This window comes from Linepithema humile, chromosome 4, assembly GCF_040581485.1.
Source record: "Linepithema humile isolate Giens D197 chromosome 4, Lhum_UNIL_v1.0, whole genome shotgun sequence".
NCBI classification, from domain to species: Eukaryota; Metazoa; Arthropoda; class Insecta; order Hymenoptera; family Formicidae; genus Linepithema; species Linepithema humile.
In genome coordinates, this window is record NC_090131.1 from 5,483,581 (window position 1) to 5,507,559 (window position 23,979).

Genomic DNA, 23,979 nt, shown 5'->3' on the forward strand with positions numbered 1-23,979 from the left:
TTTCATAGCGCGACGGATTCCGGTTACCTTTTTCGCTTTTGCGCCGAAACTGCGCGGACCCCGGGGAGGTGAGCCAAAATCGCGCGGCACTTTGCCGTCGCGCGGATTCGCTCTTACCAGCCGCTAAGCCGAACTAAGCCCCGGCAAAGTGTCGTCGACTTAGAGTACGAGCGACCGCCCTAGCTAAGCCGCGCGCGCACTCCGAGCGCGTGCAAAGTAATTCCGTTTAGTCTCATAGTGAATTAATAAAGAGTCAACCCCTAGGGGACCGTCTGTGTGAGTCGGCGACGACGGATTGGTCCGTTTTGCTTGAACGCAAGAGTGCTTCATCCTTTCCTCGCTTTCCCTGCCTGCCCCTTACGTCTTGTATCTCTTTTCCGTGCCACGCGCGCACGCCGATTCGAGAGCGATTTCGAAGGGACGATTTCGAGCAAACTGCGGCTTGAACTACAGACGATGATTTTCGCCGTGAGGAAGGGACAGAATCGTGTTTGCGTATTTACATTCAATTTCGCGAGGCCTTCCGGGGAGAAAGAAAGTATAGAAACTTATTATGATAGAGAGAATTATGATGTTATATAGTCTGTCAATATTTTCTTGACATTTTTAAAGAGAACGAGTCTCCTTTTATCTTTTTCGCATTCTCGATGCGTGTAATTTTAAGGTGGATGATTATTTTTGAATAGAATAATACGGAGATGTGCTTTGGGCCTAAAACTTAAATTTCCATACAAATTTGCGCGGAAAAAAAAATACGAAACTTATACGTGTATTGTCTTAAATATCGGGAGTTTTTTGTGCGGCGCTTGGTTGATTGTTGCACCGCGAGAATATTTGAACCGTTCAATGATGCGTTTAATAACATTCAAACGTTAATGTATCGCTTCCATAGCTGCATTCTCGGGCAAGTAGCGAGTCTTCTTAATACGGATTAACTCAAGTACATTCAACGAATGAATTAGTCGGATTTCGTTTCTGTGGAGGAGAAATCTCTCGCAAAGCGACATGAGAGAAATACAGAGTATTTTACGAGAAAGCACGGAAACTGGATTGAAAGTTTCACGAGGAATTCTTGTTTGGGAGCGCAAATTACCTGGTTTTCGAGATCTTCCTTCCGCTTGCGCATTCTTTTTTAGTTTCTCTTTCCCGTTTCCGTAGAGTTGCGTCTCCCGCGATAATGGGAGTTTCTACATAATAAATGATAGCTGACTACGACAGATGCTGTGTGGGTGGAAATATGATATGCGATAAAAATATTTTAAATCTGGCGAAAAATTTTTGAAGAAAACTAAACACGCGCAAGTCATAATTATATTATCAGTGGAAATTCATGCTGAATAAAATGGTCGAAAAATAATCGCAGTTTGGATAAAGTGGAATAATAGTTACGCGCATAAGTGGTCTTCATCTACGTATAAAGGTAATATTTTTAAGGATTTGAGCTTACTTGATAAAATTCTCTCTATTCCGGCCCATTTGCCGCAAACGGAGTCTACTCAGACACGGGGGATTATCGTCCCAAAGGATGAAAGGATACGAATACGCGCGCCCGCGCGCGCGCTAGATGAAATTATTAAAGAGATGTTCGGTATGTAGCCGTCGTTTGAGCGCCGGCATCTAGACGTTCACAGAAAATTTATGTGAACGAGTGCTGATCGATTACCGTGGCATTCAAAGGCGTCTCCGACGGGCGTTTCTGTGTAAGTGGAGATAAAACACGAGCAGTCGCGCCGCCCAGAATTATGCAGATTATGCCGAGGGACGGGATAGCGCGAGCCAGAGTTGAGAGAGTCTCTTAATAATCCACGTTCCCTTAACGAATAGTCGTGATGAATCGCGCGATTCCTGGCGGTCTAATTGAATGAGTCATCTTGCATCTTTTTGCCGTACAATTATTTTGCGACCGTATCTCCACGCGAAATACAATCGAGGCGTTGATCAATTTTCAACGAGGCAACTCGTGTGTACACTTTATTCCGGGCACAAATAGCCTGCCGACGGACATTCGTAACTCGTACTACATTTGCCCCCGGCCGAATAATCCGTCGGGTAAGTTAAACTCATTTTGCAGAACAAGGATTAGCCTGCCACAAACAGGACCGTTTGTTTGTCGTATAAACAATCGGATACTCATCATACGGTCGCTTTATAGCACTCGGATGCGAGACGAAAGTTGCGCGCGTTGTATATATGTAGTTCGCTAGATAGGTATCGCGATACGCTTCGGATCGATGAGGACGAAACGCGGTATACAATAAATAAAATCGCACAAAAATCGCCGCAAAATTTACGACACCGCGGGAGGGATATTGCGTCCATATTTTCGACTCGAGGCGCACGCGGGCGCGTCTTCGAAATCGCGCCTCTTGCTGACGCTTCATGCGTCGCAACAACGCGACATTGATGAATTACAACGGCGATTACCGTAGGTGGTAACAACGCTACAGATTACAGGAGATGCTGCTTATTACGCAACCGACATCAGAGGATGGCGCGTACATAATGTCGTGGCGCGCGCGCTCTTGTAGCTCGACACGCATCGCCGCGTGTGTACGAAAGCGTACACGTGTGCCATTATACGGGCGGAGATACGTATATACCGGAGTCGATTAGCTAATTATTGGATTTATGGATCATTCAGCTGCTTGAATACCTTTAACTCGTATCTCTTTTTTTTGCTGCATGTAATATAATCTTTAGCCAGACAATTGGGTTTTTTTAAAAATAATCTGATTAAACTGTTGTCGAAGCATTCTTCTAAAGTTGGCTGAACTTTAAAACTTACGTATGCTTGTAAAAACGCGATTATAATTACTGTCGTTATATTTTCCGTAAACATATTAAACACTTTACGTTATTCGGGAAGTTTTTGCCGCACAAATGCAATATTCCGTTTAATAAAAGATCTCTCGTTATCTCTGGTTAATAAAATCTAATTGCGGCAATAAATTAGCGAAAATTCCTCGCAAATTTCGGTCGCACTCTTACGTAACGCGCAGCGTGACGACGGCAATCTCATCGCGATCGTTACAAACTGAAAGCTCGAAGTGTTCGCGAATGCAAAGTTTCCTGGATATTTATGTTGAAGAAAGAGGGGTGTGAGCGAACATACCGCAGTATCATTGCAGATTAGTACGGTCCAGACTGGCAGGGCTGTAGGGCGAAGTCGGTGCGAGATACCGTGTAAACCGGGGAAACGAGCGGCAGCGCGATGAAGTGTGCATTATGCAACAGTTTATGCATCGTCTCCCATTCTACCGAGTCGCGCGGACCATCGACCCTCCCTCATCGGCCGCGTCCCTATCTGGGAATGCGTCCCGCGAATTCATTAGTCAGCGAGCAGATGCGGCACGGAAAATTGTTGTCGTCGGATCGGTGCCACGGCTGGAGACAGGCCGCGAGTGCGTTTTAACGATAGCCCCGTCGGATCGATCGCGCTATTATTGTCCGTCCGGACGCACCCGGGCGCGCGCGCTCGCTCGCTCGCGAACTATTTAGCGTTTTAAACCGCGTCCGTGCGTACGGTTCGATTATTCGATTTATCGAGGATCACGGCGGGCCGCGTTAACGGGCCGCACGCGAAAGCGCGTTCGCGCGAATTAGCGAGATTGTTTTCTAACGAGGCAGACGCGCGCGTGCGACATCGAATTAACAATCCGGCTGGTGGCTGCGCGCCCGATGGCGCCCCGATATCTGACGCGTATTAACGTAGTTGGCCACGATTTTCGGAAAATACGCCGCCCGGAATGCGGCGTATGCGACACGCGGCTCTGCGAGCCTCAAACTAATTGCGCATTCCGATGAAGGGGAAGTCCCGACCGAAAGCCTCCTTGATTAAATGTTCTATCTTCTTTCCGGTGACATCTTCGACAAGCGGACCGCATGATCGATGCCGCCGCACATACGTTCGCTCGTCCGTACGCGTGTGTCCCGCGATGAAAAGTCGCCGAGCCTAGGGCGAACTGAAGTAACGCTTTGAAACCGTATGATAAATGTTCCTTCGCCCGGGTTACAACAATTTGTTTAACATCCGTCGGAAAATAACGCACGGAAATAACGCACGTACGATCTTGATGGATTGTCGTTTTAAGAAAAATCGGCTCTGACAATCCTGCTTTTGATTTCCTTGTTTTCCTCGTTCTTTTCATGATTTTTGATTGACAAGTGTGGCAGGCCGAGTGATTGTATTTAATTCTAACGTAAAGATTCTCTATTGCATCTCTATGATAAAAGAGTACAATTAATCTCGACGATAAAAAAAACGATCTATGAAATGTGATAAAATCGTCTTCTATGAAAACGAAAAGGGCATTTATTGGCTATGGTATCTATGAAATCATCGAAGCGTGTGGTTTATCCTGAAGAGGATTTCTGAATTACTTATTTCTCAGAGAAGTTTAGACTTTTATTTTAAAGAAGTTTTGCTACGATATCCTTGACAACTTTCGTTTCGCTAACTTGCCGATGGCTTTCCGCGATTTCGATTGAAGTAACTTCTTGACTTTCTGGGCATTTGAAAGCAGAAATATGATTATCGCCTGTATGGCGCATCGAAGTTTAATTAAATTAATATAATAATTTTTTTTCTCGGAGCTATAACACACTTACGTAAGACGGACTTACGTAACGAACGGTCCACGAGTTACGGTAGAGTCGCAACCGATTATAACGATCGGCGGATGAGTGTAAGAAGCGTCGGGGAGTCTCTCAAGGATCATCGGAGGCGTGTCATTGATCGTGAAGAGGGTTTCCGGGTTGAGAGGGCTCGGAAGATAACTTCGATTTCAGCAATAGAGCTAGTGGCTGTCGTGGCTCGCCGAGTACATTGTCGATGACGTTAACGATGTCTTGTCGTGAGAAAGCGACGCGACTAATGTCGATAGGCGGGCGGGAAAACTATTAATAAGAGAAAGGCCATAAAGATGGATTGGATAAGCCAGGTGCAACCGCGCGCATCTGTCTTAGCTATATTGCGATCGATACGAAAAGCACCACTTCGCGCCGGCGTTTGCACGGAAATACACGGGAGGGAAAAAAAAAATCGCCGCTGACGTAATTGGATATTAGTTGCATATCTAATTAATACACAGGCGAAAATTGCGCCGCGCTCGGCTCGATCTTTATCGTTGCGAAACGGTCATCACAGTAGCGGCGCCGCATTAATTCACCTCGATTATTTTCATGAATTCAATTATTCAGTGTAATTATTGAATATACACCGAAATTTAACCGATATCCCTACCCCACGTGGCGCGATGCCGCGCCGTCCCGGAAATCTCGTTTATTAGAGTCACCGGTGTCCCTCTTTTGCATATTAAGATTCCCGCGCGCGCGCACGCGGGACAGCTCGGCGGATCCATTAATATTCATTTTCATTCGTCGATAACGGATTCCCCTTTTTCCACGAGAAGAGTGGTCTGGACGCCGAGTCAACGCACGATCAGATTATTTCACTATTAAAATAAGGAAACTCTGATAAAGAGAGTCCGCGAGCGCGCTGGGAGCGGGCGGGGACGGCGGAGATCATACTTTCAAATGCAATCAGCTCTCGCCGCCTCGGGAGGACAGGTAATACCTAAGTATCCGCGCGATACGATGACCGACTTATCCACCGAAAGGCGGTATCGGATTCAGCCGCATATATTACCGCGGACAATGTGATTTATAGGGAACGCTCGCGCCTTGAATACTACATCCCGATTCGCCCGCGAAAGTCTATTATCCGACGCGATATTCGCAGTAGCGTCGGCGCGCGTGTTCCAGCCGGGAAATGGGATCAAATCCTTTGCCAGTAGTTTCCAAACAATAGATTCGGCTCCGTGCGACTGCTTGCCAGAAAACAGATGAACTGCTCCTTACAGCGTTGAGATCTGGCACAATGTGAATCGGTATACAAAGCTGTCGCCGATTAGTTGTATTTTTTTTATTCGCGGATTCAATTTTGATTCAATTTTGATTAAATATAAATACGAGCAGTAATTTTCTCCGAATTAATATTCGATTCTAACAGCCATATACAACGGACGCATCACCCGTATAAATAGTGCCGAATTTGGCGTATATTTTCAATTCCAATTAAGCCCGGCAACATAACTGATTATTCAGCAATTTTCCCCGAACGAGTTCGGTCAATGATATTGTATCCGGCCGGATTGAATTCGAGATTCGCGAATATGCCTCGATTTCTAGTTCTAGAGCGCATTCCAGGACGCGCCGCGGACCGGCCGCGGTATATCTTTCGAAATTGAGTGGCGAAATGCGGCTTCTCCCGCGGAGTGCAATCGGTCGGTAATTCATCACAGTCGTCGCGACCAGCTGACCGGAATCGCAAAGCGCGCGGACCCGCCGCGCGAATCACTCCGGAGTGGCCAGTGCGATTACAGGAAGCGTTTACATACTGAATATTTATCTCCCTTTATTCCCGGACTACATTCTCGGCGCAGCTTTTATCGGCGTCCGTCCATTCGCGCGGGTATCCCGGTTCGAAAAATAAAAATGCGTGGCCTCGGACAGAGCAGTAATAACGCGCACCCGTTCGTGTTAATTACACCGTCGTATATAACCGCATAAATTACTTTTTCTCGATTGGCGGGGCGAATCGTTTTGCGAATGAAGCGGCTGAAATAAATTTTTACGTTAACAGCCCTGCGCTCCGTCCGTCGATGAAACCGTCCGATTTGAATAATGCTCCGAGCTTTTGGGCAGTTGGCGCTCCTCACCGTCGGCTATTTTCGCAATTTCCTTCTCTATGAAATCAATCCCCATTATTTTTAATTGCCCGCAGCTGTTTTATGCGCAGAGACTTGTCTGTCTGCGGCTGAACGCGGCCAGTAGGACGCGAATCTCGCGCAAACAGGATGAGAGACGAAGATTATAACGGGAAGTGTATTAAATATCTGCTGGCGTCGCGCGACATCCATATACAATCGGCGTTACCGGGCAAAAATAGCCGAATCGAAAAGCTGTGCATCATCGTGGATTGTTGCCTCGCGAATTGAATGCCAATTAGATTGGATTTATTAAAATGATAGGCTGTCAGTTATCGCCGCACGCCGCTGCATTCTATCCACCCCTTCATCGTCCCTCGCTCGGATTTTAATGACTGCCTACTATCCGCACGCGTAGTTATTATTATCATTCTACTGATCTATCGATCGGTCATCGTGTATATTATCCGACACGCAGCGATTCTACGAAATGTTTGACCGTGACTAAGTGTCTCTCATTAATTAGTTAGCCGTGATTTGTCGTTGATTATTCAACGATAATTGATAAATTTTGCGAAGCCGCTGCATTATATCGGCTTTATGCATGTGTCATTAACTGTGCGGGATTTTTGAATTATTGAAATACTCGATAAACTGTCATTACAAGATACTTATCAAGCACAGAGCGTTACGGCTCTGTCATGACAAATTCTTCTGATTAACTTCTCTCTGCGATGTATTTTTTCCCTTCAATGGATATTCATTTTTGCCGAGTGGGAATCGTGTTTTCGAATCGGTTTCATGTATTTTCGCCGGCGCGAAACGTCGAAGAATTATCGGATTGTTTGAACGGATCGCAGCATCAAAGTTTGCGCATAATGTAATCCGCACGTTCGAAGTTTTTAAACATTGACGAGGTACGACACGCAGTCCGCCTGGACGATAAATAATTTATGCTCAAAGCTCTCTTACCTGTCGCGACGGTCGTGACGCGCCGCTTCATCGAATCTATTCAGACTTTGCTAGTGAGAAGAAACGAAAGGAGGAGCGCGCGCGGAAGGGCGGTGATGTTAAAGGCAATAGTAAGAACGAGACTGTAATCGAATGGACGGAGGACAAAAAGAAGGATGAAATCAGACAATAAGAAAAAAAGAGCGAACTTTCTCATGGTCTGTTCTTTCTCATTTAGTTTGTCTATACGAAGTGACATTCGTCCGTGTTTTTTTTTGCTCGTAAATATTATAAATATAAAGAGTGCGTAGTTTGTTTTGATGTCGAAATATGCTCTAAAATTGCCGAATAACCACTTTTAAATTAAAAGCGGTTTAAAATCGAAAACTTTCGAACAAACGAATGTTCAAAAAGATGCAAATGATATAACCAATGCTTGTTGTTCATGCGTTTAATTGTAAATAAATTCTACTTTGTAAAAGTAATTAAAATAATTAAAATAATTAAAAATACATAGAAAGTAATTAAAAATGTTATTAAAATTTAACAAAAAAAATATTAAAACATTATTGTTTAACATGACTGAAAATTTTGGGATTTCTTTGCACGAATATTTGAAAATAAACACGTCAGTGTTGAAAAGCAGGATACCGGTATAATATTTATGAAACGCTGAGAATCACAAAGTTGCAAAAGAATGTAACATTTAATTAAACTAGCGTTAAGGAAAATTGATTTTTTTATTTCGTCTAGATATTCTTAATCGAAAAGCAATACGCAACATTCTATAGAGCCGCGTCTTCTACGTACCAGACGTGGAAGACATCTCTGAGGATCAGGCCAAGTAGTATTTCCGGGAAATTATAACGGACGCTCAATTTAAATCCTTGGGGATACACCTGGAAACCCGAGTGGTTCTTTCTATGCAAACTCGGCTGACTCTTACTTAACAAAGCGTAATTTATCGAGCCGCGGAAGCGAGATGGAGGTAGGGTGGTGGGATAGAGGGCGAAGGCAGCCACCTCTTCTCGATATTACGCGTTTTCCATCTCACCGCTTCCGTCTGCAGCTCTGGAGAGCAATCTCGGTACGACGAACGGGCTACGTGTCTCGCAATTTTTCAAACTATTGCGTCATAACACCGGTAATCAACTATACGTACCGTGATAACACTGCGAGACGAGGAAGAATCTCATTTACGCGCCTTTCCCGTCAGTACGCTCGAGTGCGCATAATTTTTCGTGCGTTCTTCCTTTGCTCTCTAGCCTTAGGAATATCGGGCTAGATTAAAAAGCGCCGGGTAATGTTTAAGTGACAGATCTCGCGTTTATTTTCTACAATCTTACGTAACGCGTATTTATTTTCCGCCTCGCTAAAGAGATGAGCAGTATATATTATATAATTTCTCAACGACGATTTCCGCGTCAAAATGATCAAATCATAAGATAACAAATCAATATCGGTATAAACAAATCTAGAAATTTGGATATCACGTTTGGATATTTAAATTGAATAATCCGTGTCATTTGTTACGCCACACAGATTCCAATAACGCTCACAAAGATCCAATAGCGATAATCCTTGAGCGCCCGTAACGCATCGAGCGTTTACGCTCGCTCTCACGAAAAGTAAAGGAGTTTTCGTTCGCTCCCCTGCGCCTCGATCCTCTCCCTTGCGAATTCCACCATGGGATTCCCGCTGCGGCATCGCACTGTTTTCCACGCGGATTTTTCCCACTGTCTCCGGGATTAGGTCCTGCCAGTCAAGTGGCTCAGTAACTCCTCGCCATAAGGCCGCATGAAACTGACGATGAGATGAATAAACACGCGTGTGCGGCGTACCCTCGTCTCACTTTACTATCTATGCGTATAACGGTGTGTGTATGCATATCATCGGTTCTCAATGCTTATTGTTTTTCACTATCAAAATAAATAGATACAGCAGTTTAGTTATCACAATATATTGTACAAGTTTATATTAAAATTATATTTTTTTATTTTGTTAGATATCGAATTCTATAATAACATATAAAAAATGTGTACCAAAATGTATCAAGATTATAAAATACGTTAAGATATAATACGTAAGTTACTGACCTGCAGCAGCAAAATGCAAAGTTAGGTCATTTTCCTAAAGTTTATTAGTTAGAAAAAATAATATAAAAATTTTTCATTCACTTGTTGTTTGAGAACCGCTGATGAATATACATTTTATCCGAGTTTCATCCAACCTGCTTGTCGAACGGACCTGCAACCGGCAATAAAAACAGACCATTCTGCGCCTCTCGAACGGGGAGAGAGACACATGGGTTACCCTTACACAGAACCAGATCTGCGCCGAACAATGAATCCCCGGCTCGAGCTTGCGGACTCATCTTTCATCTCGACGTGGCACGCGCCGCGGTCGCATCTGGCAGGTTCGTGGGGGGTCAATTGAAATTGCGACGGAGATTATAGTGTGGATCGCGAGTTCGCGTTACTGCATAACTTAATTTCGATCGCATGAATTCGCGACTCTGTTCAGGGATTATTACACCGACGAGTTTATCAACGGATAATAGCTGTTTAAATTGAAAATAAAAACGTGTATATTTTAGGCGAAACGATACCGCGGTGCCCGCTCGAGCACATTACTCAAACGCAAATATCTCGCTCGTGAAGCATGCTACGCTATACTGTGCTATGCTTTTTAAGATATAAATTTTCAATAAAGAGGTCAAAATATATTTTTAAAATATATTTCAAGTGAGAGATATTCTAGGAAGCCGATTTTTAAACAGAACAATTTTAATCTTTCTTTCATTTTTTTATTCGTTTTTCTGGTTTTTTTGCAGTATTATCCAATTTTTCACTCGTGGTATTCTCATGTAAATAGTTATCGATTTCAATCTTATTCTGATAAATTGAAAATATCGGTATAACAATTTAAGATTGTGCACTTGATTGAATCACCTTATCTGTCGATCGCTCGTTACCGTTTGACGACGGTTAAACTCGATCGGTCAGCAAAACGTCGGTTTTTCGCCGAGTTTATTATCTCTTTTAAAGGCGAGTTTTACGTTTCTTCGTACGTCTGTACGTGCTGATTCTTGAGTTCCATACGCGCAACCCTCGCAACCAGCCGTCCACTTTGGCGCCGCTCGACATTTTCGTTCTCTCGTCCGATGCCTCGCTATCTTTCGTTCTTCCCTCTTCTCCCAGAGACCTAAACTCGAGACGTCTGGCGTTGGCGGAGCCTGATTAACTCGAAAAATCGACTCGCTCGCTTCTTTCTCGGAAAACTTTGCCGGGTCCCCCTCTGTGCCTATCCGCATCTCTCTTTTCACGGTGAGAAGCGGTGAAGTGGCGGGAGGGAGAGACAAAGAACGAGGAAGGAGTAAGCCATTGTCGACGGTGGAGAGTAGTGAACGCCGGAAAAAGAAGTTAAAGGCAAATAATGGCGCGAACGATGACGCGGGGTGTCGCAGGGACAGCGGGGGCAAATCGAATAAGAAAGCGTGCCGTATTTTATTTCTCTCTTACTCGGGAAATCTTGCGCCTTCCACCGCGGTCATGAAACTGCGCTTCGCGAGCGCCGATGGAGGAGCGCCTTGTTCCTGAGGGTGCCATAATACCGACAAAACGGATCGAAAGGATATAGGCATTACCGTGGGACGGAAAAGGAAGAGGACCGAAGGGTCGTAAAATACTATCGCCCGGTGAGTCACCGGAGATCCGATGATTCGCGGTATTTCCGCTTTTAACGCAAGACTGCAAACAGCGCGGCTTTCCTATTGAACAAATAAATACGTCGCGAGGAACATTGCGAATTTCAGAGATACCGAGATTTTTCCAGGCTTACTGTTGCTTTTATCGCGTTTAACTTGCGTTAAATATGAAAGAAATTTGCGATGAACGTATATTAACGTATCAAACACATCGAAGTGACACATTATAAAAACTTTGCGCCGTTTTGCTTTCTGCAAAATCTGGCAGCATCATTAATCTTTCCGGCTAGGCAATTTATCTGACAAATTGTCAAAACAAAAATCTTTTCTATAAAAAGTGCTATTATTGTTACACTCGAATCATCGTTTTATCATCGAAATCGCTTTTAACAAATATACGTTAAAAGATTATACGAATAAAAAGGTATACGAATATAACCACAATATCAATTACAGATAAAAGCACATAGTTTACATTTGGAAGGTATATATGTGTGTGTGTATGAATATAACAGACTCTCAAATGAAATAGATGTTGGTATGAAATACGGCGCACCGAGTCGCATGATAAGAGACTCGCCAATCCGCTTTTGGGGAGAAGAATAGACTCCAGCTGCTCGACCGAGATATTGCTTAGCGACGAGGAAGATGTCGCGGATTGTAAAGGATTGCGGCAGGCTCCACTTGTTGAACCGCTTCGCTCTTCCGTTTTGAAAATTCGTCCGCGCATGGAGTACGTTTGCACGGAAGTTTCTCTACTCGGAATACGTATAACGAGACCGTCTTAGATAAAGTACCATAGTGTACATATGCTCTTAATCTGGAATCATGCAACTTGATCAAATAACTTCTAAATATTCCAACTAGACCTCTCACGAAAATTATTCGTAGCTTTTCATTATTTTAATGAATAATCCATAATTTCAAAAATTTATATTTGAATAACATATTTTTTTCAAGAATTTCTAAAGATCTCGAAATAATTTTTAATGCTAGAAACGTCGGTTCGCAAAACATCGATTATTTTATCAGGTTATGCTTTTTAAGATTAATTGATATTGTAGGAATTCAAATTAATTTTGAAGTTCCCAGTATGCCAAGTCACGAAGACGAGGCTGAATGCACTAGTTTCCCTCCATAAGCTATATAAACTGTAAATTGGTGCTAAAATGCAGACGGCGAGACCGAGTAACAAGGTGCTCCCGTGTTGGGCGACCAAATAGCGTTAATTGAAATTTATGAAAGTGGTCGCGCGAGACGGTCAAGCACGTACGCGGCGGGTGTAAAAATAAAAAGTACGACGTTTTTCATCCCTCACTCGCATGAGAGATCGCAGTCGAGGCCACGAACGAAACAATCTATCGCAAACTCTCTCCTTTGTGGAAAAACCTGTTTCTCATCACTCCGCTTATATTCTTAAAAATAGCGCGGCATTCGATACACGTCTTTCAATAAAATTCGCGGTATCACAAAAATAGAAAGAATAATATAATAGAATTATCTCCTCCGATGTATCATACTTAAAGTCGCTGGCTACAAAAAAAAAAAATACGCACATATAACCGTATGCGAAAAAAAAAAGATTTCTCTACGCGCGACAAAACGGCGAGAACTAATCGCGTATATCAAGATAATTCATTATTTGGCGGCGGTTCCTGTGCGGTTTACCGGGGACACGAGTTTTCGTAATGCCGTGTGAGCTGTTGTGGCTAAAAGACAACGCGCAAAATCTTGCCCCGACGACGTTTCTTGCGCGTCAGCACGAGTTCGTAGTCGGTTGATAAATCCCTGGCGATGGAACAAGAGAGACGTCCCCGGGATTATATCCGGTCGTGAAAATAATCGCAAGCCCATTTCGCTGAAAGCCGCATGTTCAAAGTAATTAGTCTGATTTTCCTCCACCACCGGTCTTTGCGAGCGCGCCGGTATCTCGGTATAAGGCGAATTTACACGATTCCTTTTTGACGAGCATTCCGGATGAACTTTCTGCGGAAAAATGAAAGAGCGGAAAAAAAAGACGGCATTTCCGCGAGAATAACCATCCACGTCGAAAAACTACTGTGCTCTACGTTTATTCTCTTTTTACGAGTTAAACGATCCACAGGAATAAAACAATTGAGATTTTTGTAAACTACCGCTAATTTTATCTTATCGAAAGTACATCATTTTTTATCCGATTTGAATTAAATATTAAACATAAAAATGCGTTATCAAATGCACGACAAATGGTTATTTCCTTTTGCCTATTATATATATTGCGGTTTTAAGTTATAATAAAGTGTAGTTTATTCAATCTAGTTATTTTACTCTGTTTATATATACAGAACTGTCACGAATATTGAACCATCTAAATTCGTCTTTGTGGATTCTCTTATTCTCGTCTCAGGAACTTAAAACCCGACTCGTTTTTCTCATTATCTCGCTTCACCACCGTACCATTGGCGCACTCGAATCTAGCGGATGTTGCATTTATGCTTATATTACACGTAATATAACGCATATCTATCTCGTTGATGGTCTCTCGGGGGATAAAGACTAAAAAGATCTGGCAATGACGGTTTAATAAAGTCCGTAATACACGCCTAGATATTCCGCGCATCTAACAGTCGCGCTATGTTTTTCTTCTAACGGAGAAAGAAAGAGAATTTCAGGAAGAGAAACAGGTGGGTGGGTCGCCGGTGAGAGGTAGTTGCATTTTTACAGGGATGGCGGCGATCACGCGACCGAGAGAAATTCAATTAAGCGGCCGTCGTTGCAACGGCCGTCGCTCGTAACGACGTTTCTCCACCGCGGCGGTTCCGCCACTCTTTGAAATTTATTCGCATTCGCTAAAGCGTGAGCGTAGGTGCGCTCATAGACGCGCGTGCGTGCGTGCCCATCTCCGCGTGAGAAAGCTCCGGGAAATTCGCCACGCTGAAATATCCTCTCATTTCGCCGGGACGCGCGACGTCACGTTCCCGTTTCGTACGCGCGCGTCGCATTACGTCGCGGTCGTCTCGCATCCCCGCGATTTTGCGTTATTATCTTAATATCTCGTTCGCTCGTCGTGTAATCTTGGGAAATCATCATTAAAATAAGAGAAGCCACTCAACCTTTTGTCGCCTGCCACAGTTTACACGGACGTCTGTAGATTCTACAGCTCTCTCCTGCGCTAATCAGCTTTTGAGAATATATTTGAGTTGACTTGTAGAAAATTTGTTATTATTCACGGAACATTAGGAAACAATAATACATCTATGATAATATTATTATTAATAGAATACGATTAATATAATGCAAAAGTGCATACAGTGACACACCTATGAATAATTTTAATTACGTTCTGCTCAGAGCCCTCAGATAAATAAATCGAAAAAAATTAGCTAGAGATTATTCATTGATTTGACACAAAAAGAAACAAACATCATTTCCGCGCATTTCTCTTCATTACTAAAACACATATCGGGCGAACGCGCTGTGTATTTGGATACATAATATAATACAAGTTATGCGTCTTTAATCTCGTTATCACTATGGTAACCTAAACCGAAACCGTTGCGACGTCATCGGTTACTTCGGGCTCGGCGACGGCGTGCGAGCTTTGACCGGTTGGGTCGCAGCTTGGTAGGTAAAACGCTTTTCGCCTAAGTCTCGTCTCCTATATCGCCATAGATGAACGCGATCTCGGGGTCTACTCGCATGGCGCAAACGCGACCGTGGTCGTTCGTTAAGGGGGCCAACGTCCGGGCCAGCGGCTGCCGCGGCTGAAACAATCGCCGGACGGACAGAGACGGTTGTTGGTAAAGCGTGCATTATTTACACCCACGGGCGGCCGCCCCGGACACCGCCGAGGCGCATTTGCACTTGAGTCCATTATTACCCCTGCCACGTGGATTATTCCGACAGGTTAACGCTCACTCGTTAAGCAAATCCAGTCCCACAGGCGCGCTCACGCTTTACACCGCGGCGGGTACATGACACCTCTTGCGCCGAGATCCATATAATACGTTACACGCGCGTCTTCTCGTCGCCCAGCATATGTCACTCGTATATATGCATGTATGTATGCATGCGCGTCGCGGAAGCGTGTCCTCGTCGACGCTTCCACTTTCCAGTGCCCGAAACTGTTAAAGATTCAAGTATGCTCCTTCTCAACACGATAAAATTCATACGGATGATAATTTGAGCACCGAGTAGATAAAAGAAATTTTATTGTACAAAATGGAAACGTTAAAAAATGAAGACACTGTTTCATCGCCAAATTATCCAATTATCTAAAATGTCCTTTTACTTTTTAACTTTCTCTCGTACAACTGCAGTTACATTTATTGTTTGCACAAGTAAAGCTAGTAGCGAAAAATATCCAGATTGTAATAAATGTACAATGTTGTTTGATGCACAGATAAAATGCAACCAAATATTTCTTTCTTGTTAAACGGTTGATCGTTAAACTTGTACTTTTACGTTTTGATGATTTATTTAAGCCAATCCTTTTTATCATTCGATGCTCTGAGATTACACATAATAGTCAATGAATATGTCCTAATTGACGGTAGACGGCAAAATGGGACGAGGGATTGATCTCGAAATACACGACTGAGACTCCGGATTTTCTCACGATGTCGGAGATTCGGCTCGTGCCACTCGCGAGAATATTATCGGGTTTCCTTCCCAGGGGAGCTGTGCCGGTAACACGCAAGAGTTCGCAGATGTTTGCCAGAAACCCGTCGCCCCTGGCGTACGAGAAAAGAGACTCTACGCCCCACACGCGTCTATATCGCAAATGAATTAAATCAACCCTCCGCGTACTCCCAATTCGCCCTCTACGCGCCCACAATGAGCGAAAATCTCTAATATCATCCTTACGATCACGTAGTCAACTGTGTATATTGAATAATAAATTAAGACCAATGCTCAAGTGTCAGATCCGCAGTAAAATGTAATTAGCTTCGCATACACATTAAGCTAGCCTCTTCACTATCATTTAAAAAAAAAAAAAAAAAAAAAAAAAACATTTTTTATGGTAAATTACTTATCGTATTGTTGCTCTGCTGTCGCCCGATGCCTCGTAAGGCCCCCTCTTCCTTGCAGCAGTCCTTCGAGACACTCACGCGTGTTCACGGCGCACGTATTATCCGCATGCGAACATCGCATGACATTTTAAACGACATTAACGACGTCATTAAAATATTATAAAATAATCACTTTTTGTCAAGTTTTAACTGCGGATCTGACGTTCCCAGACGAATCGAACCCAATTGTCTAATCTGCGACGTTACGCGCGAATCTCATCCGCGTTTTAAATGACCGCACTTATCAATTAGAGCATGATTATCTCAAAATAGAGAGCATAAGCTTGAAGAAGGTAAAGTGCGATTAATCATGGGGGGGTCAATAAATTAAATACTAGATATTAGGTATCTTAGTGGCATTTCGGTGTCAATACTAACAAACTGAAGTCGAAACATGCTGACTTCTATGTCGTGGATCACATGATTTAGAAGTTACTATCATGCTTTAGTAACTTCATGCTTTGTTGAGCATGCAAAAAGCAACATGAATTCATGCATCATGCATCATATGTTGGCACGTCTAACACTGAAAGGCCCCGGTCGGGATCCCATGATAAAAACCGATCCTTCCCTCCCTCGAGTTGAGCCCAAAGTTGAGAAGAAAGTCCCTCGAAGAGAGTTTAACCGTGTCTCAATATTTATATTATTCGGCGAAAATGTGTTCGCCTTATAATTCGCTAGAGTACGGCGTTTTGTACTCGCGCGAAACTATTACGACATTAATGGCACTCCCGACGCGCATTTTGTTATATTACGACGGAACGAATATGTTTCGTAGCACCAAATTCGCACAAAGTTTATCTGTAAAATATAAATACATTTACATTACAATGACAAACTATAACTCATTATTTTATTATCAAGGGTGTGAATATTGTCATTCTCGATCACATATTCGACTCCGCGCGTTTATTAAATAATAAATTAAAACGATTATTTTAATTTCAAAACAGTAATTAAATGCAGAAAAAGATCGTCATTTTGATGTAAAAAAATTTTAACTACAAAATCGTCATTATTTTGTTGAAAAGAGTGTAAATATCATCATTCTCGATCACGTACTCAATTTTGTTCGTTAAATAATAAATGAAGGCAAATATTTTAGTGTCAAATCAGCAGTTAAGTGTAAAGAAAGGTCGTTATTTTGGTATAAAAGAATCTGAACTACACAATCATCATTATTATGTTGGAAGAAACGTATATATCATCATCCTCTTGCGAGGGAATTTCAGTCACAGAACATGAAATATGTTCTACTCCATTCTATTCTCTTAATCTCCTCGCCCGGTGGATATATACCGGGTCCATTTGGACCCATCCCTGCAGACTGTTTATGTCGCTTATGTCACAGTCGCGACCACTTTGTTTATATTGCTCGAGACGAAACACTATCTTATCTCCCACTCATCCCCACCTTTAAAACGTAAAAGTATGAATGGACACTGTTTTACAGTTAAGCGATCCACCGTTTGAGAATCAATTGCTACTTTTCGAAAATCAAATCAGCTGTTGTAATTTTTTTGTATTATTAATGTAACCATTTATATATATATATATAATTCTGTTGTTATATATTATTTTATATAACATAATTCAAATCTATTATTATTTTGATAAAAAACACACAGAATTAGATGTTGGTATTTAAATGTTACGTTCACAAAAATATCTTTTTTATTCAAAAAAAACATTTCTTTTATTAACGAAAAGCACAAAAATAACATAAAATATAACGCAAATCAAAATAATTGAACTAATCGCAATATACAATCTTTAATGATCTTTCTGCGTAATTGAAAATTCGCACGGAATTGAAATTGTCGTGATCGGAAGAAAATTAGTAACGACCGAATCAACGTCGCAGTTACTCGAAATGCAAGAATTAACGGTAACACTCGCCTCAGCGAGGTGGTGGAATCCACTATTGCGAGCAACTGGAAGAATACTCGAGAGGAGTCTCGATTCAAGCGGACCGAACAGGTTACAAGGTTCAAGAACGTAATAAAATTGCAGGAAGGTTTCGGAGAAAACCGGGCGCGCCACCGTGATACTTGTCCGCTCGTAACGCGCGCACATACACACGCTCGCACACACCTTGCGCGTCGATTGAGCTTCGGTCTCGCGATTCGGAAGAAGGACGCGATGGAGCGAAAACGGACGCTGCAGCTTTCGATCGCCGTAGGAGGGAACCTTCCGTAAATTGTCTCGGGAAAGCGGGCTACTCGGGTCGGGTTTACTGCCGGGGCCAAATCGAGAAACGATCAGTACCACCGACCTCTTTCAATTACTTTTCCTAATGAATTTAATTTAGGGAGTCGTCATTGCCCCTCCTTTTACTCGGGGACCGTCAGTAATTCCCGATCGGTGCCTCCGACGAGGCGGAAGCGGATCGACCGCGCTTTCCCAACGCTCGTCGTAAATAGAATTCGTTGCCGCGGTGAGCGCGCACCGGCTTAGAAAACGCTTTTCGTCCGAGCATCTGATTGTGATCCTGGCTTTTTCGCGATGGTTGCTCGGGTCGTTTCAAACCGGCTCAGACCTTTGAAGAACTTTCATGCATACTTTAGCTGTGGCTTCCATTCTCCACTTCCGGGAACACTTCCGACTCGATCGGCATATTGATCACCGTGATTGTGAAAAGAGCCCATAGATATGAAAAGATTTTACGATTGGCAAATTTTCAAGTATAAAAATCTCTCGAACATCATAAGGACATTTAAGATGGATCTTGAATTTTTTAAAGCCCTCTGCATCTTTTGATATTATTCTTTTAATTGAAACGACAATAGATTCGGCTTTTAAATATCTTGCGGTGCTTTCGGTTATTAAATCTCGTTATTGATTAGAATCGATTGCGGTATTTATGCTTCCCGCTGCGGTACAGTTCTAAATGTGTTTCCTGTAGCCGGACGAGGTAGATGCGTACGATTTACTGGTAAGACGGGCGGCTATTTGTATTACCTCGCGGCTGGGATCCACGCCGTGTACTATAGATCATCGGCCACGATCGCCGGATATACTTGGGCCGTTGCGCGTTGCACTCGACAAAATGGGATAAGAGCAGTCCATTTGTAAGGGGCGAGCTGAACGTCGGCAGGTGGATAAGAGCAATTTGAGGCTGTCTTTCGTGCCCCCTCTGTCGTTCTCCTTTCAGGTCGACGAAGAGAAACGTGCTCCGCCGTGAACCTCGGCCGCTAAGAAGTGAAAAGCACGGACCTTTCCCTCTCCCCTCTTTCTTTTTCTTTCTGTCTTTTTTTCTCCTTCTTCCCTTCTTAGTGGCCATTTATGCGGTCAATTTTGTCCACGCTTCCACGTACGGGTTCCACAAGCAAGGTTCTCCGAAGCGATCCAATCGTGTCTCCAGCGATACGTACGCTCGAGTGGTTAAGCTACAACTTCGCCGCACTTTTCTGTCAAAGTTACAAGAACGCCACTTTGCACGCGACATTAGATGCGATAATAAAATGCAGTATTGAAAAAAATAACATGGATTGACTAACTGTTTTTTTTCCTCTTTAAGCTCTTTTCAAAATTATTATTTTCTAAAACAGCGATTCTGCAAAATGTCATAAAGTTTTATCTTATTATTTGCTTCAGTGCATTGATCAAATATTTAAATATAATTTTAACTAAACTTGAGCAACCATGCGGAAACGAGAATATAGAATCGGGGAATGTATACTTTTAGATTCGCTCGAGAACAGCGGGAACAGGCGGGTGTCGTAAATTCGGCCGCGACGGTGCGAACGTCCTCCCTTCATCTCTGGATTCCGCGCCGGCAAACATATCGTCTCGAAGTAGCGTGCGGGAGTGCTCGCTCGTAAATGATTGCGATTCACGCGGAAGGGTGGTTCATGAGCATAGAGTGCCGTTATCGTGACGTACCAAGAGCGGAGCGTAGAGAGATCGAATTCGAAAACCGGAAGCGATGGTGCGAAGCGCGCGTAAAGGGCGAAGGGCAAAGCAGAAAGACAGATAGAATCCAGTGCGAGTGAGAACGGTGACGGAAAGGAAAAGGAGGGAAAAACTGGGGAAAACAAACGAGAAACCGAAACTCGCGTGGGTGTCAAGTGTGGCGTTGCGTGCAAGTTGTGGAACGTAAGATTATCCGCGTCTCATGTATAGATATCTCCGAGCTGTCAGAAAGACAGAATTCCTGGACGTATCAAGTTTGTGGCGAATAGGAAACTATTAAAAGGATGCTTCAAAATTTTATGACATCAAAAGCGACACGACACGACACTATTGACAACGCGTCTTGAAATGTCCGGCCTTAACTCTGACAGATTTTTAATAGACTTTGCGGTAATTTTTGGCGACATGTTCCAATATCTGATTACACATTGACAAAACAGTTCTTATTTAAGATTTATAAGGGTGAAATAGCGATAAAAAAAGAATCTTTGATCAGTTTTAGAAACAAATTTCTGAACTTATTTGAAAAGTATCTTTTGCGGATATTCTACATTGTGTTTGAATAATATATACGCATATCCGATATTTTTGCAAATTTTTAATTTTAGCTTTAAGAATTATATCTCCCGTAATAATAACTTTTCTTTCTTTAATTTGAATACTGGGACATTTACTTTTTATACCTGACTATATTAGTCTATTAGGCTATTACTTTTTAGACCTGAATATATTTTGAATTATGAAGCTTCCTTCAAATTAGACGATAGTGAAATTAGATAACTACGTTATTGATCATTCCAAAATAAATATTTGATCACGTAGTTATTTAATATTACATAAAATGAAAGTATATTTTTAGAAATATTGATATAAATTTGTTTGGCGCTAAAATTACAATTAAATCAAATTTGCCTTAATATTAAAATTAGAATTGAGGCTTTCGTTGACATAATGTACATGCAGTGGGGAAAAGGCTGAGAAATGATTTTCTTTGATGTCACGCTTGTAACGATAACGTGGATATTGGTACGCTTTTGACGCTTCTCTCTTTGCAAGTAAAAGACCTTCGCGTCTTCGTCGACGGCGTGTCGTTGCTCTCACATTCCGGGGAAGTAGTTAACTCAAAATCGCTACCATGAAGGTTTCTTACATTGCAACCGTAATTCTCTGGAGATTGAATTCTCATTAAATAAATAGTTCGTTTACCTTACTTTGTCTTCGAAATAGAATAATTGCATAATTTGCAATTTTAATTGTCTGAGTTGCACATGAATAATAAATAGTAATACAATTATAGATTCACTCCTCAATATTTATTTTCTGTTACAATCGATCTCTTGACTCATTTCTGTGTCTTTGATTGTGCAACTTTTTAAGATATATTTTATTTATAGGATTTGATTTTTTTTATTACTCCATAAGATATTGCTCCTTCAATCTTGGCAAAATTTGACGAGAAGACGGATCAAGAAACTTCCGAGTAAAAACCTTCGTATGCGAAAAGTTTGTTGCACGTGTATTTGTCATAAAGTCTGCTATTCATGCTAACTTTCGAGAGTCACTTTCGGAACAAACTCGTCCGGTTTTGCGAGTTGAAATGTCCGCAACCGTAAACAGATTTCTTATCGCTACATTTATTATGCACGAAAAATGTTTACCGACTGATCCAAATCAAAATATATCCAGCGCTTATCCAAAATATCGCAATAAGGAAATTCTTTGTGATTTCGCATACAGACATTTATCTCGCATCAACCAGTCTCGGAGTAAAAGTTGTAAAATTTTTCGGACAATTTATAAATAATATGAAACATTTTTATCGTTTTATATTTATCAATATATAGTAAAGATTTTTTAACGAATACTTTAATAATAATAAAACCGAAATAAAAGCTTTTACACGTGTTCTTTCATGTCGAAAGACGAAATATCGAACTCGCGCGGTATTTGTGGGTGGAACAAAGAGGGTAAGCGATACTCGGCGAGGGAGCTTTCAGCATTACCCCACTGCTGTCCGATGTAAACATTTGCCGATCGTACGCAAAGCCGGTGCCTATGGCTGTAGGTTGAGCAAACTCCGCAAACTGAATATATATATACGATCGCGCGTCGGTGGATTATCGAGGAATCGTCGTCCGGTGCATACGTAAGCGCCGTGATTTGGTAGCACGGTCATTGTATACCGCGAAATCGGTCTCCCATACACAAAGAACGACGAGGGTCGGCGAAATGAAATCAACCTGCTGGCAAAACAAAGGGACTGTGTACGTGCGTGCAAGCGTCTCAGGGACGCATTCGAGGAATAATCTTAAAGAGCGCAAAGAGGTTCTATCTTCTCACCGCGTAACAGTGAAAAATAATATATTGAATATGTCATTAATTGTATTACTTTTGAAATTCTGTTAAATTTTATCATTTTATTTATTCCATAAATTTGCATAAAGTTTTACTAAATTTAATATTAAATTGTTTGAATTATATTATTGTTGATTTTAATGTTTTGTTTTTCTATTAAAATGAATAAAATAAATACGATAAATTACAATATACATTCTGTATATGGTTATATAAATAACTGTGACGTAACCTCTTTGCTGCACACATGTATGTGCGTATTTACGCGCTATGCAAAGGGAACTTTGAAAGAAGCTGGCATATAATCCGTAAAAAGCAAACGCGGCAAGAAGTTAACGTTCGCTCATACGACAGTACTTTTGATGTATTACCGATCGGAGAAAAGTTTTAATAGGGGAGCACTTCAAATACGACGGAATCTTGCATTCTTAATAACGACGGAAAAAGTATATCGCTACTTATTGTTGTAACTTTAATACTGTATTAATGCAGGGTATGTATATCACGTTGCATAAATAACGAGATTGCAATAATTAAGCTATGAAATTGTTTCGATCCTCTAAATATACCAGACAACTGTTGGTTAACATCGATGCTTTTAATGGACTAATAAAACAGTTAAATTTCATGAATTATTTGCGTTATTTATCAGTTGTGTTGAGACACGTGGTTTATTTAACGAATTGATATCATCAGAATTATTTATAAGGTGCTATTCTATTTTTTGATGGCGTATTACTAAAATAATTACGTGAAAATTGTAATTAAAAAATATTTTTAAAAAGTAGAAATTGGAAAAAATATGTTGTAATTTTTGTTACAAAATAAATGAAAAATAGATTTTTGTTATTTGATATTCCGGACAGAATCACATAAGTCCATATGATATTCATTTGGATATATTATACATATGTGGACTAGGTTTTTATATAGATATATATATATATACGATTTTCATCTCTTGATGAAACAAATGCTTTAGAAAATACATATAATTTAAAGTGCATTTATCTTTATCGGATTTTTCGCTTCCAAAATGCCAAAATCTTTGAATTTATAATCAAAGAACAATAATCAATGTAGATCTGGATGACATGCTAAATTTTCTTTCGTTTTTTTTCTCGAATTTCACGTCCGTTTTGGCATCATCTGTCCGACGAATACATCGACCAGCGATCGATAATTTATGCGAAAAACCGGTGGCGAATAGCCGTTTTATCTCGCGCTCGATGCACCGTATAAAAAGCAGTTAAATAAAAGACGCAGAAGCTCTCATATTGTGCTGATGTTATCC

The 23,979-nt window shown here is 41.7% G+C and overlaps 1 protein-coding gene across 5 annotated transcripts in view; it reads left to right on the forward strand.

Annotated features, from left to right (window-relative positions):
• Positions 1 to 23,979, forward strand: part of ed (echinoid) — a 212,576-nt gene that overhangs the window by 8,709 nt on the left and 179,888 nt on the right. The gene's annotated exons all lie outside the window — the stretch shown is intronic.